The 15,860-nt window shown below is 35.7% G+C and overlaps 1 protein-coding gene across 2 annotated transcripts in view; it reads right to left on the bottom strand.

Moving 5' to 3' along the window:
• LOC136989233 (micronuclear linker histone polyprotein-like) overlaps positions 1–15,407 on the bottom strand; it is a 71,153-nt gene extending 55,746 nt beyond the window's left edge. The window contains exon 1 of one of the 2 annotated variants that reach the window (XM_067287333.1): positions 15,247–15,407. The gene's annotated coding sequence lies outside the window, so the exon portion shown is untranslated. Of the gene's footprint in view, positions 1–2,349; positions 2,561–15,246 lie in introns of those variants that run through there. The other variant, XM_067287332.1, reaches the window with a different exon arrangement.
• Positions 15,408–15,860: the final 453 nt, after the last annotated feature.

Genomic DNA, 15,860 nt, shown 5'->3' with positions numbered 1-15,860 from the left:
AATGGCTGCTGACCATATGTACTCTGCGCAGTCTGTTGGTAAAAAACTGCACAATTTAGACATCACACATGATTACAAGGTTACACCTACTAATCAATTTAGTAGTTAATGTAAAATCAAACTTAGTTTTAAAAATTTATAATTTACAGCATAACAAGTATCATAGAGAATAAACTATCCTTAGTTGAGACACTTATTTCTGCAGAGCTGAAGACATAAAAGGTAAAAGAGGGAATTTCCCCTCATTCCCCTTTAAATCATACCCTAGGCATTTTAATTCATTATTTAAGCAATTAGATATTAAATTTTTAGGCTTTTAACTTCGGATATCTTTGAATAATTCTCTTACGAAAGCATCAATTGTTTTTAAAATTCATTCAGTCTTAAATTTTAAAACTATTTTAAAAGTAAATAAAATTAAAGATTTAACATTTTTATATTTAAAATAAATTTCAAATAATTTAATAATGACATATCAAAATATTAATGTGCTAATAACCAAAGTTTGTAACTATCTAAAGAAGCCTTTAATGTAATAAGATGAAACATTATCAAATTCACTAGATGCAATAATTGTTCCATACCACAAGCTAAGGAAACATTAGATTATTAAGTGTTACATTAACATTTTAAAAAACTAATTCAAGGAAATATATAATTTCAAGCAAGTATTTGTGTTATTTTTTAATTTTATTTTCAATATTACAATGTTCATTTACAAAGTTATAATAGAAGAAAAGGAGAAAACTGTAAAAATCTTCCTATTCATAGGATATAAAATTCTCCAAATTAATTCTGAAAATATTACAAATAATTAACAGAAATACTTGGCTTAAATTATACAATTACTCACAAATGATGTTCATTTTCCAAATTTCTTCCATCAAATTAAGATGTAAAGTAGCATTCGCTTTGTACATATGTATGTAGGTACGGTACAGTATATACAATTTTAAAATTTTTTAAATAGAAATTGAATTATATTAATATTTATATTCATTTTCTGTTAATCATAATTTAACATGAAATAACAGTTTTATAGTAATAAAATTTATTACTATTTTAAATAAACAATATAAAATTTAATTCATTGTATACTACACATCTATTATGATCTCCTTTAAATAAAATTTACGAAAGATTATTATTATAAACCCTTTTATATTTTAATGTTAATTATTGTATAAATTCCAGATAAGTTTTCCACTTATTACTATGCTTATTTCAAATGTAAAAGACAAATCATACGAAAACTTCACTCATCACTCCTATATAATTCCGTGGCAAAAGTATATTAATAAGAATAATCTCGTAAAATTAATAAAAACTTCACAAATACGAAATGGCAAAACAAAACTTAAGGAAAGTAATTCGAACAATGCCGTATCCTTCAAAAAAATTTGAGAATTTAACAAATTTCTCAAGGTACTTAATATATATTGTTAATGTTTTTATTTAAATATCATATCATATTCGGCAATAAACAGACGGCAACACGTGCTAACATTTTTAAACCATAAATGTGATTAAATTAAATTAGTCAAAACTTTTAAACAAAATTTGATCAATTCTGCATCACGGTAATATAACAAACACGCCATCCGACCGAATTAAACTGTATGACACAGAATAGGTATACGTAAAAGTAGAATAGCACACGATTCATTCTCCAAAATATTTTCGTAACTTACACGTACGATTACTCGGGCGTCAAATACGGTATTTACTTACTTATTTCTGACACACCGGCGGGATCAAAGCCACGGTGGCAAAACAAAAGTGACAATACCGCAGGTAAGCAATTCGAACGACGTAGCACGCATCCGGAATAGGATAATTAGAAATCGACTCGACGGCCAGATTACGAACCGAACGAAAAACAAACCCGGGCGGCCCGGACGTCCGAAGAGACTCTCCGACGGAGTCGGGAACGCCGTTTCCCGGACGGGTCGGACTTCGAGACCAATTTTGTCTCTCGGAGATCGATTATAAAACATCCGCAAGTATCCGACTGTAAAGTTTGGTTCGTTTTGTAAACCGTTAATGTGGAAATTGAATATTTGAGGTTTTGGATTACTGTTTTTTGTATTTTTTGTACATTTAAGATACATTTTACACTTACAGATATGTATAAGTGAACATATGGGTGTGTAGAACTTAGTTTTTGTAACATGTTAAGTTGTTTTTTTATAACATTCCTTATATCTTATAATGTAAAATGTGTCACAGTCAGTCGATACTCGGACGTAATATCTTTAAAATTATTAAATAAAACTGATAATAATTTATGAAGAAATCACAAGGTAAAAAAAAATGTATTAAATAAATTTTGTAAAAATGAAATCTTACCTTAATAAAACCAACAAAGAGGGAATCCGTGGACACAAACGGCACGGTAACGTACAAATATCATAATAAAATACAATATTATCAAACATCGACTGGATAAAACACATAATTCAAATTAAAAAAAATGCTTAAAAAATGCCTAAAATCAACCCTTTACTAAACGTCAGCCACGTAACAACGGGTGTTGCCAAGGTTACTAACCTCTGACGGCACCGCAGCGCCGCCACTACGGCTTGCCAGTGACGTCACGGCACCCGAGGTCAGGGACGACGGACAGGTGTTGCGCAACCGAAAGCGATTTTTTTTTTTAATACATCAACACCGTCGACTACTTTTATTATTCTCTATCTGCATTTCGTATGTAAATTCGTAGAGAAAAATTATCGTTCCGAAATCTGTCGTCGAATTAATTTTCACGCCGGATCTAGGAAATTATCTTGGCGTCTGCCTGAAAAAACTTTTGCCAAAACATCCCTCCCTCCGAGGTGAAAATCTCGTCCGGGACTAAAAATATTCTGGTTTTTACTAAAGTTTCTTCCGTTTTATAACATTTAGCGACGATATTTCCCATATCGAACGAGCCACGTATTTAATTTAACGATAATGTCCGTTCTTAAGGGTCGGTCACGTGACGGCGCCTGGTCAGTGATCCCGCAGCCGTTTAAGATCCCCGTCACGTGACCGACGTCTATCCGGTCAATCCACATCCAAATTGGTCAGGTGACCACCGATTTTCAATTTTTCTTTCGTTCTTTTTTTTTATTATTGTTATTTTTTCGATGTTCCGATAGAGAGAAGGATGTTATAAATAATTCATATGACAGCAAACTGTCGATAAAGCGAATTATAAAAAAAAAATATTAAAGGTATTTTTTTTCATTTTTTACGAAACTGAAGCAAAAAAGTAAAAAAATATTCTCGGAAAATAACAGAAAGAAAAAGGTTTATTTATTTATTTCTCAACGTTCTTCGAGTTTTATATTTTGGAAGAAGTTTAGTATTCACTTCCTGTGCCGTAATCTACCAATCATTTCGCTGATTACAAATATTGAAATGATGTCATTATCCTAGCGACGCGAACGGTCGCGACGTCGCGCGCCGATAATGATCTAAAAAAAATTCGAAGAGGTATGGAAAATTTCGTTAAATTCACTGCTTATATTTCTAAAAATTGGTAACTTTTTAACGAAAATAAGAAAACTTTTACGCGAATTACACAATCAAAAGATTTTTTACGCTTTATTTAGCGTACGTCGCGTACGTTAGCCATCATGTTTGCATTAGATAAAGTATATAAGCGTTTTATTTCTTAATTGTAATATATAATGGTTTTCTAATCAAAGAGTTATAAAATCGATAAGATTATTAATACGTAAACCGTCTAATTATTGATTTGTAACTGTCGTTTAACGTAGCTACGCTCCACGCAAAGCGAGGTGGCGCGTACGCGCCACCTCGCTTTGCGTGGAGCGTAGCTACGTATTCAATATACTATTATAACGCGCGAGGTCACATGGTTTACAGATCTACGTACCACGTGATTTCGCGATGATTTTGACCTAGGTAAACATTATATAGCCTAAATATATTGTCTTCTACTTACGAAACATTTATTTACGGAGTAAACAATAACATAAACCGATTTAGACACACAATAAATGCCGTAACCAGCAGATATTTATGTCTTAACACGAAGTTTCCATAGAGAAGTTAATAATAGAGATACGAGAGTTAATACTGGAGCGTTTAACGAATTAATTTCTCCATAATCCCACACAAGTTCGGAATATAGACATACGAATTTGCATACAAATTAAGTAACAGATTTCTTTATTTGTAGTAAACTCTTAAAATAGGAAACTACAAAGTTATTAAACCTGAAACACTTGTAAAACGTAGTCGATTATTTATAAAAGTAATTTGCATACAGACTGTGTGACGTGTCGTAACCATTTAAGTACTTACAAAGATAGGAACCTATTATTATTTATGTTATAAGTTTGAAAAATAAACAAAATGGAGTAAAACAAACATAAAATCGGCAATAAAACAGGAGTGCAATTAATTGATTACATAAATCACACGCTCCTTTTTTTTATTGTCCTTATCTCTTATCTTTTTCTTTCTAAATTTATAAAACTTTTTTAATTAGATCGGATAGGAAATCGTTGAGACAAGTCTAAGACACCGCATTACACGTATTTACTGTAGATTATTACTGGAAGCAAAGTTACTTATTGAGTCATTAAGACGTACACGTGTGTTTAAATTATCGCTAAAAACAATTGGTAGTGTTTACTCTTAAATTATACGAGACAGAGGTCCCATATGGTTCATTCGCAGTGGATTCCACCATATACAAGAGCTTCGATTCCGAATCAGCTGTTCGATAAGTTGCAGCGGCGTCAGTAAAAACAGTTGGAGTCGGATCGTCATCGTAACAAAACCGTCCTATAATTTTCTCGAGGTAAGTGACACTTCGTATCATTATCTTTTGTTAATATTGAAGTTGATGTAATAATTGAATATTGTAGCTTTATTAGTCACATTTAACGTACAACTATTTTTATAGTGTTTTAGTTTCACCTCAACACAGTAGTAGTGTGTATAGTATATTATTGATGAACGAGCGGGCTTTAAGTTATTAGGAAAACGTACTTTTATTATTAGGATCTATTATTGTTGTTTTTATTAATAATTAAAATGTTTCAGAAGGTTCCTGTTATTCCAAAGGGAGTTAAGTGTGAGAGGATCAAAACCTGGAGATTGTTCTCGAAGAAGGTTTGGATTTCAACTCGTAGCATTAACTAAAGCACTCGTGTGCCTTTGAATGAATAAAAGAAGATTTTTGTCACTTCTACGCGTTTGTTTTTTGTGGGCTTTATCAGGAACACTGTGTTCCCAATACGGCCGGCTTGTCACTTTTCACTTTTACATGACAGTCATGGGAATTAGGTGTGTTTTTAGTTGCCCAATTAGTCTCTCTAGGTGATATCTTAGCCACTTAAAAAAAAATATTTGAGTCGATTAAAATAATAGTTTAAACTTAGGAGGGCCATAATTGGGCCCAACAATTTGAAGAAAAACTGTGAATAATAAACTCAAAAGTATAAAAAGGTCATTCTGAACATTTTAATCATTATTGAGCATCTCGCTTTTCGTCTTAAAAATTAATAAGAGAAATAAAATCGTAGAAAGGAAAGAGGCGGTGAGAGTTATTGGTTCTTTAACAAGCGACAACCGCTTTATAACAATAAACAAGCGTTTGTGTTTATTAAGGCGAATCAATGATAGCCTTACTAACCTAATTATTAAACAATAAAAATATCCGTTATAGTCATTATAATTGTTTATAATTCAGTTTTCCATTTCTGAATGCTCTAATAGATCTTAATAGCTACGTAAATATTTGAAGTATAAAGTAATAATTACCTTTAACGACTGTAATTTCAGTCATTACTTCATTGTACAATATACATAAAATGCAATTGGATCAAATTTGTATTAAGTTTACGATGCGTTAATCGTACGATTATTTAACAAGAGGCCAACGCGAATTTCGATTTCCTTCGCATTCCTTTTTTAATTAAGAGGCTTATTGCGCCCGAAGAGTTTGCTAATTTGAAAAAAAAACTCGGATAAAAGAACAAAAACTTTGTTCGGGATGACTTACTGTAAACGATCAGTTTACGATGAAAATTCAAAATTTCTCGTATTGTTTATGTGTTTATAAAAATTAACGAACGACCGTAGTTGCCTTTCTGCTTCTGCCAACTTTTTCAGGAAGTCGAGAATGAATTTTGTTTATACTTAACCCAATGTAGTTTATGACAAACAAAATAGTCTGCGGCTATTCGCGGAACCTCGCAAAAATATTCAGCTCGACCTCTCTCTCTCTCTCTCTCTCTCATACAGGTTTCTAACAAAATTTTAAAATCCCTCAACAGTAAAATTTGAATTTCTAACTCCTAAGATAATAATTACACCATTGTTACGTGGAATTACGTAGACCGGATTCTAGAAAGAAAAACTGTTGCAACTCTTTCATATTGTCTTACGTTCTTCAACCGGGTGTGGTCCTCGTGACTTGAAAGCACTGCATCAGCCTATATATACGTCGCAGAGTCACTAAACCAAGTTGCTAGTCTAGTGACTCTACCACTTACATATTAAAATCAGAATGGCAGACAGCGAGGAGAACCTTCCTACGAATACAACACAATCAAAAATAAGCGAACAGACTTCCTCGTTGATTGATCGTTTAATTTGGATATCTTTAATTAACCCGGTTTTAAAAAATATTAATTAATTTTTTACCATTTAATTTTAAAAACAATTCGATGACCCTCTCATTAATATGCATACATTAATCGCGAAATTAAAAAAAAAATGACGTAGGATCGAACTACGGAATGTAAAAGAAAAAGAAAGATCGATCGAAAAGGAAGATCGAAGAAAACGTTTACAGAAAGAGCAAAGTGGCCACCGCTCACACTTAACAAATTATAAATATTATAAAGTGAATAACAGATTTTTATTTGTTGGCAAATTGGTATCTGCACCTGATCGATGTAGTCTGTCTCCCTTCTTCAATTAGCCAACTCACATAAACAGATAGGAGACGGGTCAACGACCCCGTGTTTCAACCTTGAATGCTCTCAGTGACAGTCCTGGATCTTCCACCGCCTCGTCTCGCTATTCTTTACGTTTTACTAAAACTATGGGTTTTTCGACACTCGAACATTCCCCCCCCCATTTTTTTTCTTAAATTTTAACGTAATTCTCTTTTGACGCTTTCTAATTGGTTTATTCGTAACGTGTCCGTTAAATACGAATTCAAATCTGTCTTCTCCTCTATCCGATTGGTGGAAGAAATTAATTACTTGATGAATAGACCAATCGTGCACTACGTAACTTAATTATATTTCATTTTTGACTCTAGAATTAATTAAATATTTATAAAGTTTCTGGTAACGGATTTAACAATCGTATATTTAGTTTTAAATCTTTCGTGCTGTGTAGTATTATTTACTTTTGCCGAGTAATATTGAATTCTACGCCAAAAATATTATTAAATGTCAAATTACCGTCTTTTTATTAATCGTTTAAGGTGCCATTTTGAATTTCATAATCGTGATTCCGATAAAATGAGGTAGAGCTCGAATCGACTATGGTTAAATGTTTATAGTTGTATATAAAAATATATTTATACCAAATATATATTCAAATATCGGGAATCTTCCCCGTTACTGCTAGACTTTAGTTATGAAAAATCGGTTATACTTAACGCTTAGAGTAATTTGAAAGCAGTCGTTATCATTGGAAGAAACGATTTTTCAAACGGAGTATTATACTTAACAGTAGCTTAGACGAGTTAATGATTAGTGAAGGGGGAAAAGCAACCTATGAATATTACAGCTGCGAAATAACACATCTTGAGAATTATTTACAAAGATAAATCGAATCGCGATCAAAAACTGGAAGGAGAAAGTGAATCAACTGTTGATACAAGAGGTGATTGCCCTTAGTGCATTCATACCAATTTCTGTTATCGTTCTCTGTTTATATCTAGGAACAAAACGGCTCGTAAATTGTTTTCATAAGTAAAAAAGAAAATTAAATAAAAGAAAAATGTTATTTTGTCCACAATTTAGGCCATAAACAATGATAGGCAAGACTTTATTTATATTATTATCGTACCGGCGACCGCAAAGTCACTTTTTCCACCGCCAAAGACCCTTTCGAAATTTACATTTTTGCGGTAATATATTTCGTTATCGCTTTTAATTTATTCAAATGTTTATACAGTCGGTGATTATGAGCAACGTAACAATAATTACCGTAAACATTTCATAACACTATCGTTTCCTAGATACTTTAATCTCTATATTGGCAGCGCTTGGCTATTTAATTTGTTTCCTAAGATTATCGATAAACTAAAATATCAGAAAATAATACAAGAAAACTTAAAATGCCGAAGGAAAAAAAAAACAAAACGTATTTCGGTTACGGTTCAACGGATAAAAACCTGCTACGTAATTACGCAACGCAATCCTCCGATACAGTATAAGATGTATACGGGTTAGGTTTATACCGTAAACATTGGATTTTTATGCATTTAATTCGAACTTTACGGCGACTTATCACTCTATATATATGTATTATAGTTTACTGTTCGTCACCGTTATCGCCCATCGCTAACATACACATTACTACGGGTGCTAGAACAAATTAGTGTTTACGATCTTAAATCGTAATCAATCTTTTGATACTGTTGTAAACTACGGTTTAAAGATACGCCGGGCAAATATCAACCGCGTGTAATTCGCCCCATTAACACGGTGTTAGATTATTAAAAGCACGTAAGACACATTAACGAGAGGAAAATACGAGCGGTTAACAAACGATCCGCCGACAAATATTTATACGAAGCATTTATATAAATGTTCAAATACCTATCATCGAATGAAAATAACTCGGCGCACTCTAAAACGAATACAATAACCTTAGAGGTGAACTAAGTGCATTGACACAAAAGTTTTGCATCATGCCAATGCAAGTTTTGCGTTGGCCTAGATATAAACGGCACAGACGTAGCAAAACATCGATCACGAATTTCCGAATGTTTTCCGATTAAGACTAATATAAAAGTCGCCGGATAAACTACAACAATACCCCGCAATACTTACTCCCGAAATTCCCCGGCGAAAATTTCGGAGTTTCTACAAACGGTACCGACGTGGCTCGGATACACCACTAAACAAAACGAGGTCGTAGAGTAATTATTGTTATAAGAACAATGATTACGGGCAATAATAAACAAATTATTAGATAATGGTACTACTACAGTAATAATCGAAATACTTTCTACGATTGTTTTCGATTTTTTCTTCTCTCTTATGAATTGTAGGCCTATACTCGAACATTACGGTACGGGGTCGGTAAATATATTTTCATAAACATATTTCGAAACAATTACCATTTTTATTAATGTAGATAAAACGCTCAATAGTTCATCAATCGGGTGTAGAATATCAGTGGCGTAGCGAACATAACTGGCGCCCCTCTCCCCCTCCAGGAACACATATAGTTTGTCTTGGAGACCATTTGGGCGCCCCTCTGCGAGTGGCGCCCGGTACATGATACACCCCCTCGCTACGCCACTGTAGAATATAGTTTCGTATTGTTTTTAAGATACATTGTAGCGTGGGCCACGGCTAATAAATAGCGAATCAATCGTTTCACTCGAGTTCTGTTACGTAAGGTAGGATAGCAAAGAATAACACTACAATAATAATAATTAGCAATTGTTATATTTAATGGTTCTTCAAAAACATTTAGAATTTATTTGTTTATAATTTTCTGTACCGAAATAAATAAAGAGAAAGAATGGAGTATCTGGCCAGAGATCCCAACGGCGCCCACAAATTTATACGTAAAGTAATTACTTGTTGGTTTAAAATGCTTCGCTTAAACGATTTTAGAACTCTTTAAGAAGTTATTTCGACAGTTGCAAGGTATATTTATATCGATATAAGTTCTAAATATAGATCCGAGTAACACGAAGATGTTTAAGATAAATGACATTGTAAAGGAAATATTTGGCTGCTAGTATCTATTTAGCTCTTAACAATATATATCCAATTCTGGTGTGGCCTATTTCTAACAAAGACTAGACTGCTGTAAACAATGCTTTTTTTCTAGATGTCGTGCAATTTACCGGTGGTCAGACGTCTGACCCACCGAACGATCCGCTAATCGTTGTTGTGGTGGGAAGTGTGACCGCAGAATGTTTCGCCGCGAAAATACAGTATACCTTGTATATTATTTACAATAGCGTTGCATAATTAATCGTATTTTACGTCGAGTACGAGATTGCTTCGAATTAATTGATTTTGTAAGTAACATTCGGAATCGAAATCACTGTAATTCGTTCCTTTCTTGGCAATTCGCACCCAATTAAGAGCTTCTCAATGGCCTTAACTGAGAGGACAAATGAACAAACTAGTCGAAAAGAAGTAAACAACTTCATTCTCTAGAAATCCACACCACACAACCGGTCTTTTCGGGGTATATAAAACTGGTAGACACGATTTCAGCCAAATATTTAACCAAAAACATTACAAGAAATACTACACAAAACACTAATATTTTCGAGTGTAAAATTACACGTCATACCTAACCGCGGAACGAATTAATTTCCATAATTAGGAATTGACAAATCGCGAATGGTAAATCAATTGGCATAATGAATAAATAAAATGGAAGAAGTTCACGTCTCAATTTTCTCTCCACAGTTTCGAGCAGAATGGAGTTAAGTGTGGCGTAGAGGCGCCACTATTTGCTAATTACGTTCCGTAACTACTAGTTCGAGCCGTGGGTAGAAGAGTTAACACGTGGATGAATTTGGATGATTTGTTCCGCTTCACTTTGTTCGGGGTCCAACTACTAAACTTTCTCGATTAGAGAGGCCGCAATTAACCCAGGCCTCGTCTATTAGAGGCCTGCGACTTCTAGAATGGCCGTTCTAGAATTAATTATTCGTGGAGAACGGCTAAAGAGAGCATCCGCTTCGAGCGTTAAACGCAACGACGGTCGTAATTTATACTCGGAGTCACCATTTGCGTAATTGCTAGCTTATCTATATGGTAATTTTCCATAGGACTTCGCAAAGGGTAAGTTTATTTATTAAAACGAACGTATCGTCACCCAATAATGGGTAAAAAAAATACCACGTAAATTCGCCGTATTCGAGCATAGATTACATTATTCTACGCCGAGAAACGTTACGTCGATTTCTAGATATACCGCGTAACATAATTCGTATTACGTTACGCGGAAAAACTTGAAATATTGGTGTGACGTTTGACTACGTTCCGCTGTAGCTTATAGGTAAATTTTCTGAGAAATACTTCTCGGGAGATGTCTCGTTAAGGAAGTTTCAAAAGAAGGGGTTATTTAAGACACGACCAGATTCTCCGACAGGAATGGGAATTTCCTAACCTTGCGTAAATCTTCGTAGCAAAGAATATTATTAAGTTACATCCCGTACGATAAGGCAACGTAAGGTAAAGAAAGGGCATCGCCTTCTGCTGGTTTCGAAGCGTAAACATCACCGAAACTAACAAAAATATGCCAGGGTCGTCGTATAATGAAACAATCCATCATATCAGAATGGGCATTATTGTAGTAAACAAAAGAAACAAAACAACATTATCGCATCCGCGCATCTCTCGCTCGGTCACAGCGGGTAGAACGCGCTAATTTTCGACCTCCGCCATTCAAATCCTCTGCATTATTTCTTACAGACGATGGTCCTCGACCCTTCGAAAGAAAAAAAAATCAAACCCGATCGGGGTCATCTAAAATACAGTAATAATAAACGTTTTCACAAGAGATTTCTATCGTTTCCTTCCCGAAACGATCTTTCTCTCGTCTACGAAATCCACCCTTTCCGCTGGTGTCAGGTTATAAAAGACCGGCCACGGGTCCGTCGCTCCCCTTTCGAACGAGGTTCTTAATTTTAAAAAATCCTATTAACCGGTCTCGAGGATACCTGCCGGATAACACATCTGTAGTCTTGACAGTCACGAAAAAATTCGTCGTCAGACTTCACCTTACGGATGGGAGAACATCTGGTGGCGGCACGCCATTTGCATTCGACGACGTCTCGTCATCTTAACAAAGACGAGTGTCGTACGTAAGAAACGAAAGGACATTATCCGGTGAATAAACTTTATTAACAGATGCATCGCTGATCACTCATTTACATTGGAAAATATTCTTGGAGATGGATGACCGTCGTTTTGCGACTTCGTACGTCATTCGTCAAAATTGTTATAACGCCGTTAACAGATTACGTCCGATAAAAAAAAAATCCGTTGTTTAAATCGTCGTTAACACGGTTTTACGCACTTAATAAACTGGTTATGACAGTTTCCTTGATTCGAACTTCCAAATTTAAAGCCCGGATAAACTTTGGAACTTTTCCAATTAGGATATGAGCCTACGAGTAATTCTGTACGTCGAGACGTTACGGTATAAACAGACGTTTAACGAATTCTTTAACCGTAAAAACAAGGGTTTTAAAAAAAATCCCATGCGTAACGCGCGCTTTCGCTCGTCGCGTTGGGTCCTCGTTCTAAAAAAACGGGAGCGGATTTCTTTTTTAAATTTGTAATAATATCCGTTTCCGGTCTTTCGATTGTTCCGAAAACCGATAAAGGTTCCGTTGCGCGTAAACGAAAAATTGTTACGCGTCCCAGCCAAATTCTTTTCTATTGCGCTAAAAGCGAATACGTAATAGATCCATAGATAAGATATAACGCATTGCGACACATAGATACACCCGTAACATCAGTACTACGTATTAACTTGCAGATACACCTGCAAGTTAGCGACAATCGCCATCGCTGCTCCTAAAGAACACGTGTTATTGTAGAGAAATCGATTTTCTAAGAAACAATAAATTTCCCACGCGCTACCGGCAAAAATACTGTTCCAGTTTAAATTTATAAAAGAATTTTATACCAAGAAATAAATATTTCGGTCGGGTGCTTCGCGCGTTAAATTCCGAAATTATATTTCTTAATGCTAGTAAATTATCGAGACGGAAATACGAGGAAGCGTGGCGAACGAGAAAAAAAAACAAAATTTATTGGCAAAGCCACGTGACGAAATCGAATTTACGTTTCGTCACACAAAGAGAGAGAGAGAGAGGGAGAGAGATACTGTATTTGTAATTTTGGGGAATTTTATTATTTTGCTAAATTCTTACGATCGACCCGTTCGAAGTTTTTAACTTTTAGTTACGAGTAATCGATCGGGGAATCGATGAGACGATCGATCATTAATCTTCGTTAATCGATCGTAACGGCGTTCCAATTACAAGAAAACTTTCCAGTCGACCACTTCCATCTTTTTTCCTAGATAAACGCTTTTCTTCTCGTCCAGGAAGGATCGTCGATTGCATCGTGCTGTGTAAATAGGGGAGAATAAGAGGATAGGGACGTGATAGACAAATCGCGTAACTTCGAGACTAAGAACGATAAATTCGAATAATACGTCGTGTTTTATTCACCACGTCTCGTAGTTTATAGATATATATGTACAGTACATATTGAAATGACCCAATAATGAATCTGTACATTTATATTCGGTACATCGGGGTGTTTCCGAATGCTTCGTGTATATCACTACGCTGTATCTACGTACAGTACCAGCGTGTTTATAGGGACGTCTTTCTAGTAATATTGTGTATACGTGTGCGGTCCATCCATCACAACGTATAAAAACTGTATTAGTATCACAAAACTTTCTATTTCCGTGCCACGACACTTATCGATTATCGAAACGATTCGATACCGGAAACGGAAGCTATTAAGGTTTTTAGTGGTAACGCCGATTTTTCGAGGTGTCTTTAGGCTAAATTGGATATTTTCATAACCGAAATAAGCAATTGCCGTTAGCAAATTGAAACGCTCCGTAACACTTGCAAAACGCATAGAAAACAAAATCGTTACGACAAGAGGTATGAACCCATCGTGGACGGGTGCAGACGGCTACGTAACCAGTAACTGCAGCTCTACCTTAACGATGAATCAACAGGTTCTAGATATTTACGAAACCCGCAACGATAACAAAGCTGAAGAAATTTAAAAAGTTGCGCACGTCGAAATTCTTTCGAGACAGGAAATTTACAGGGGATTCAACTCGAGTTTTTCAATCGAATAAAGAAAAAAAATGCATGACGTTTTGCATTATTCCAACACTTTCCAGTATATATATATATATATATATATATTATAACGATTTATCAATCAGATAATACAAACTTTTAAAAACAAATCGGTTATTTTTAAATAGGTCGTTACGTGATTCTAATAAATAAGCGAATAGCCAATGCTCCAACTTGGAGTCAGAGGTCTCATTTGGAGGATACGAACGACGAAAAAAAAAAAAATACTTTATTATAAAAAAGATTAGAGGAAGATAAGGCGTCGAAACGTCCCGTGCAAAATGCTAATCTCTTTAAAATTAGTTAAGGAGATAAACAAGAAATTCAAAGCCGCAACACCGAGCTAATACAGCAAATCGACACGCCACAATTCCTCTTCAACGCTTCACTTCCTTAACAGATAAAAGTTCGAAGATCGACTCGAAGTTACACATATGTTTTTTTTTTTTTTTTTTAAAGCAACCGAGTCGTAAGATCGACACTTAAAAAGTTAACTTAAATATAGAAAATTCGAATTAAACGTATTTACGTAACGAGAAAATTGTTACGTACCTCTCGTCCCTTCCACAGTGTTTCCTAGCGATTTGACAAGCGCTAAAATTGTTTTCGTTTACGCAACCGGCGGCGCAATTTGAAGAAAACAGTCGGAACCGAATCCTTTTAGCCAAAATTTCTGTTGAATTAGAAGACGAGGAATTTCCCCCCCCCGACACGTCACGGCGTATAAAATAATTTGGAATGAATCATTTTCTCGGAAGGACGGATCGAGTTTTATATTCCACTAAAACACTCGGACGTAGGATTAAAAAGTTACGAACGTGACTCACCCCGCGATCGACCGTCGTCGACGTGGTCCTCTCTTCCAACACCGCGTTTATTCCAACCCACACCTAACGAAACTCTTCTAGGACGGGTTAACTTCGAATCCGACTCGAGCCCCCTTCGGGCGCTTCGCCGTCGAACTCGCAGTCATAAATACTTTTTTCCTTGGGTAAAAAAAGCCGAATTATACCCTGGCAAAAAAGTGCAGTTCGGCGCGGAACAAACTGGCTGGCTTCCACGTATTTATTATTCTAGGACCTGCAGAACCACCACATCACACGAGGCAAGGTGTTAAAGTAGAACAGAGTGACGGATTACGAACGTAAGGGGTTACTGACCTGTCATAATTCCGCTGCGGCGTCGTTCGATATCCAACGGAAAACACACAAAAATACAAGAGCAGATAAAGGATATTTTTGAATATTTAATCCTTCTCCGTCATTTCGTCCGATACTCGTTCGACTAACAATGGCTTTTGAAAGAGAACATCGAATCGTGTAAGCGGCCGACACATGGATGTGATGCAAGACGCGCATGCGCAGCGGAGAAATAGGTCGCGGGGATACCACTACATGGACGGAACGACCGTACCCGCCGTAGACCGTGCGAAATACAAAAACAATATAATATAAACTCGTCGTTCGGCATCCGAATTCCGAAAACGCGGCCGTAACGAGCCGCTTCGGTGCGGACGTAACCGAATTGGGCGCCGTCACGTGATGACGGAGGTCGTTCACCCTGGCGAACCTTGGCCCCCTATCACTTCCCATTAGTGGGTCGGACGATTTTCGTCCGCTAATCCCGGGATAAGACCGAGTCCCGTGTTTGTTGCGCAACACTTTAGCTTAAGAATTTCGGGGGTAAAGTTTTTCTCGCGTCGAGACGTCGAGCCAACGCCGTGCGCTCCGTACTTAGTCTTGCAGAAAGTTTTTAAAATTTTTCTCCACAAAAA

Source organism: Centruroides vittatus, unplaced genomic scaffold (genome assembly GCF_030686945.1).
Source record: "Centruroides vittatus isolate TY-2023 unplaced genomic scaffold, ASM3068694v2 scaffold_450, whole genome shotgun sequence".
Lineage (NCBI taxonomy): Eukaryota > Metazoa > Arthropoda > Arachnida > Scorpiones > Buthidae > Centruroides > Centruroides vittatus.
This window is presented reverse-complemented; position numbering and strand designations above follow the sequence as displayed.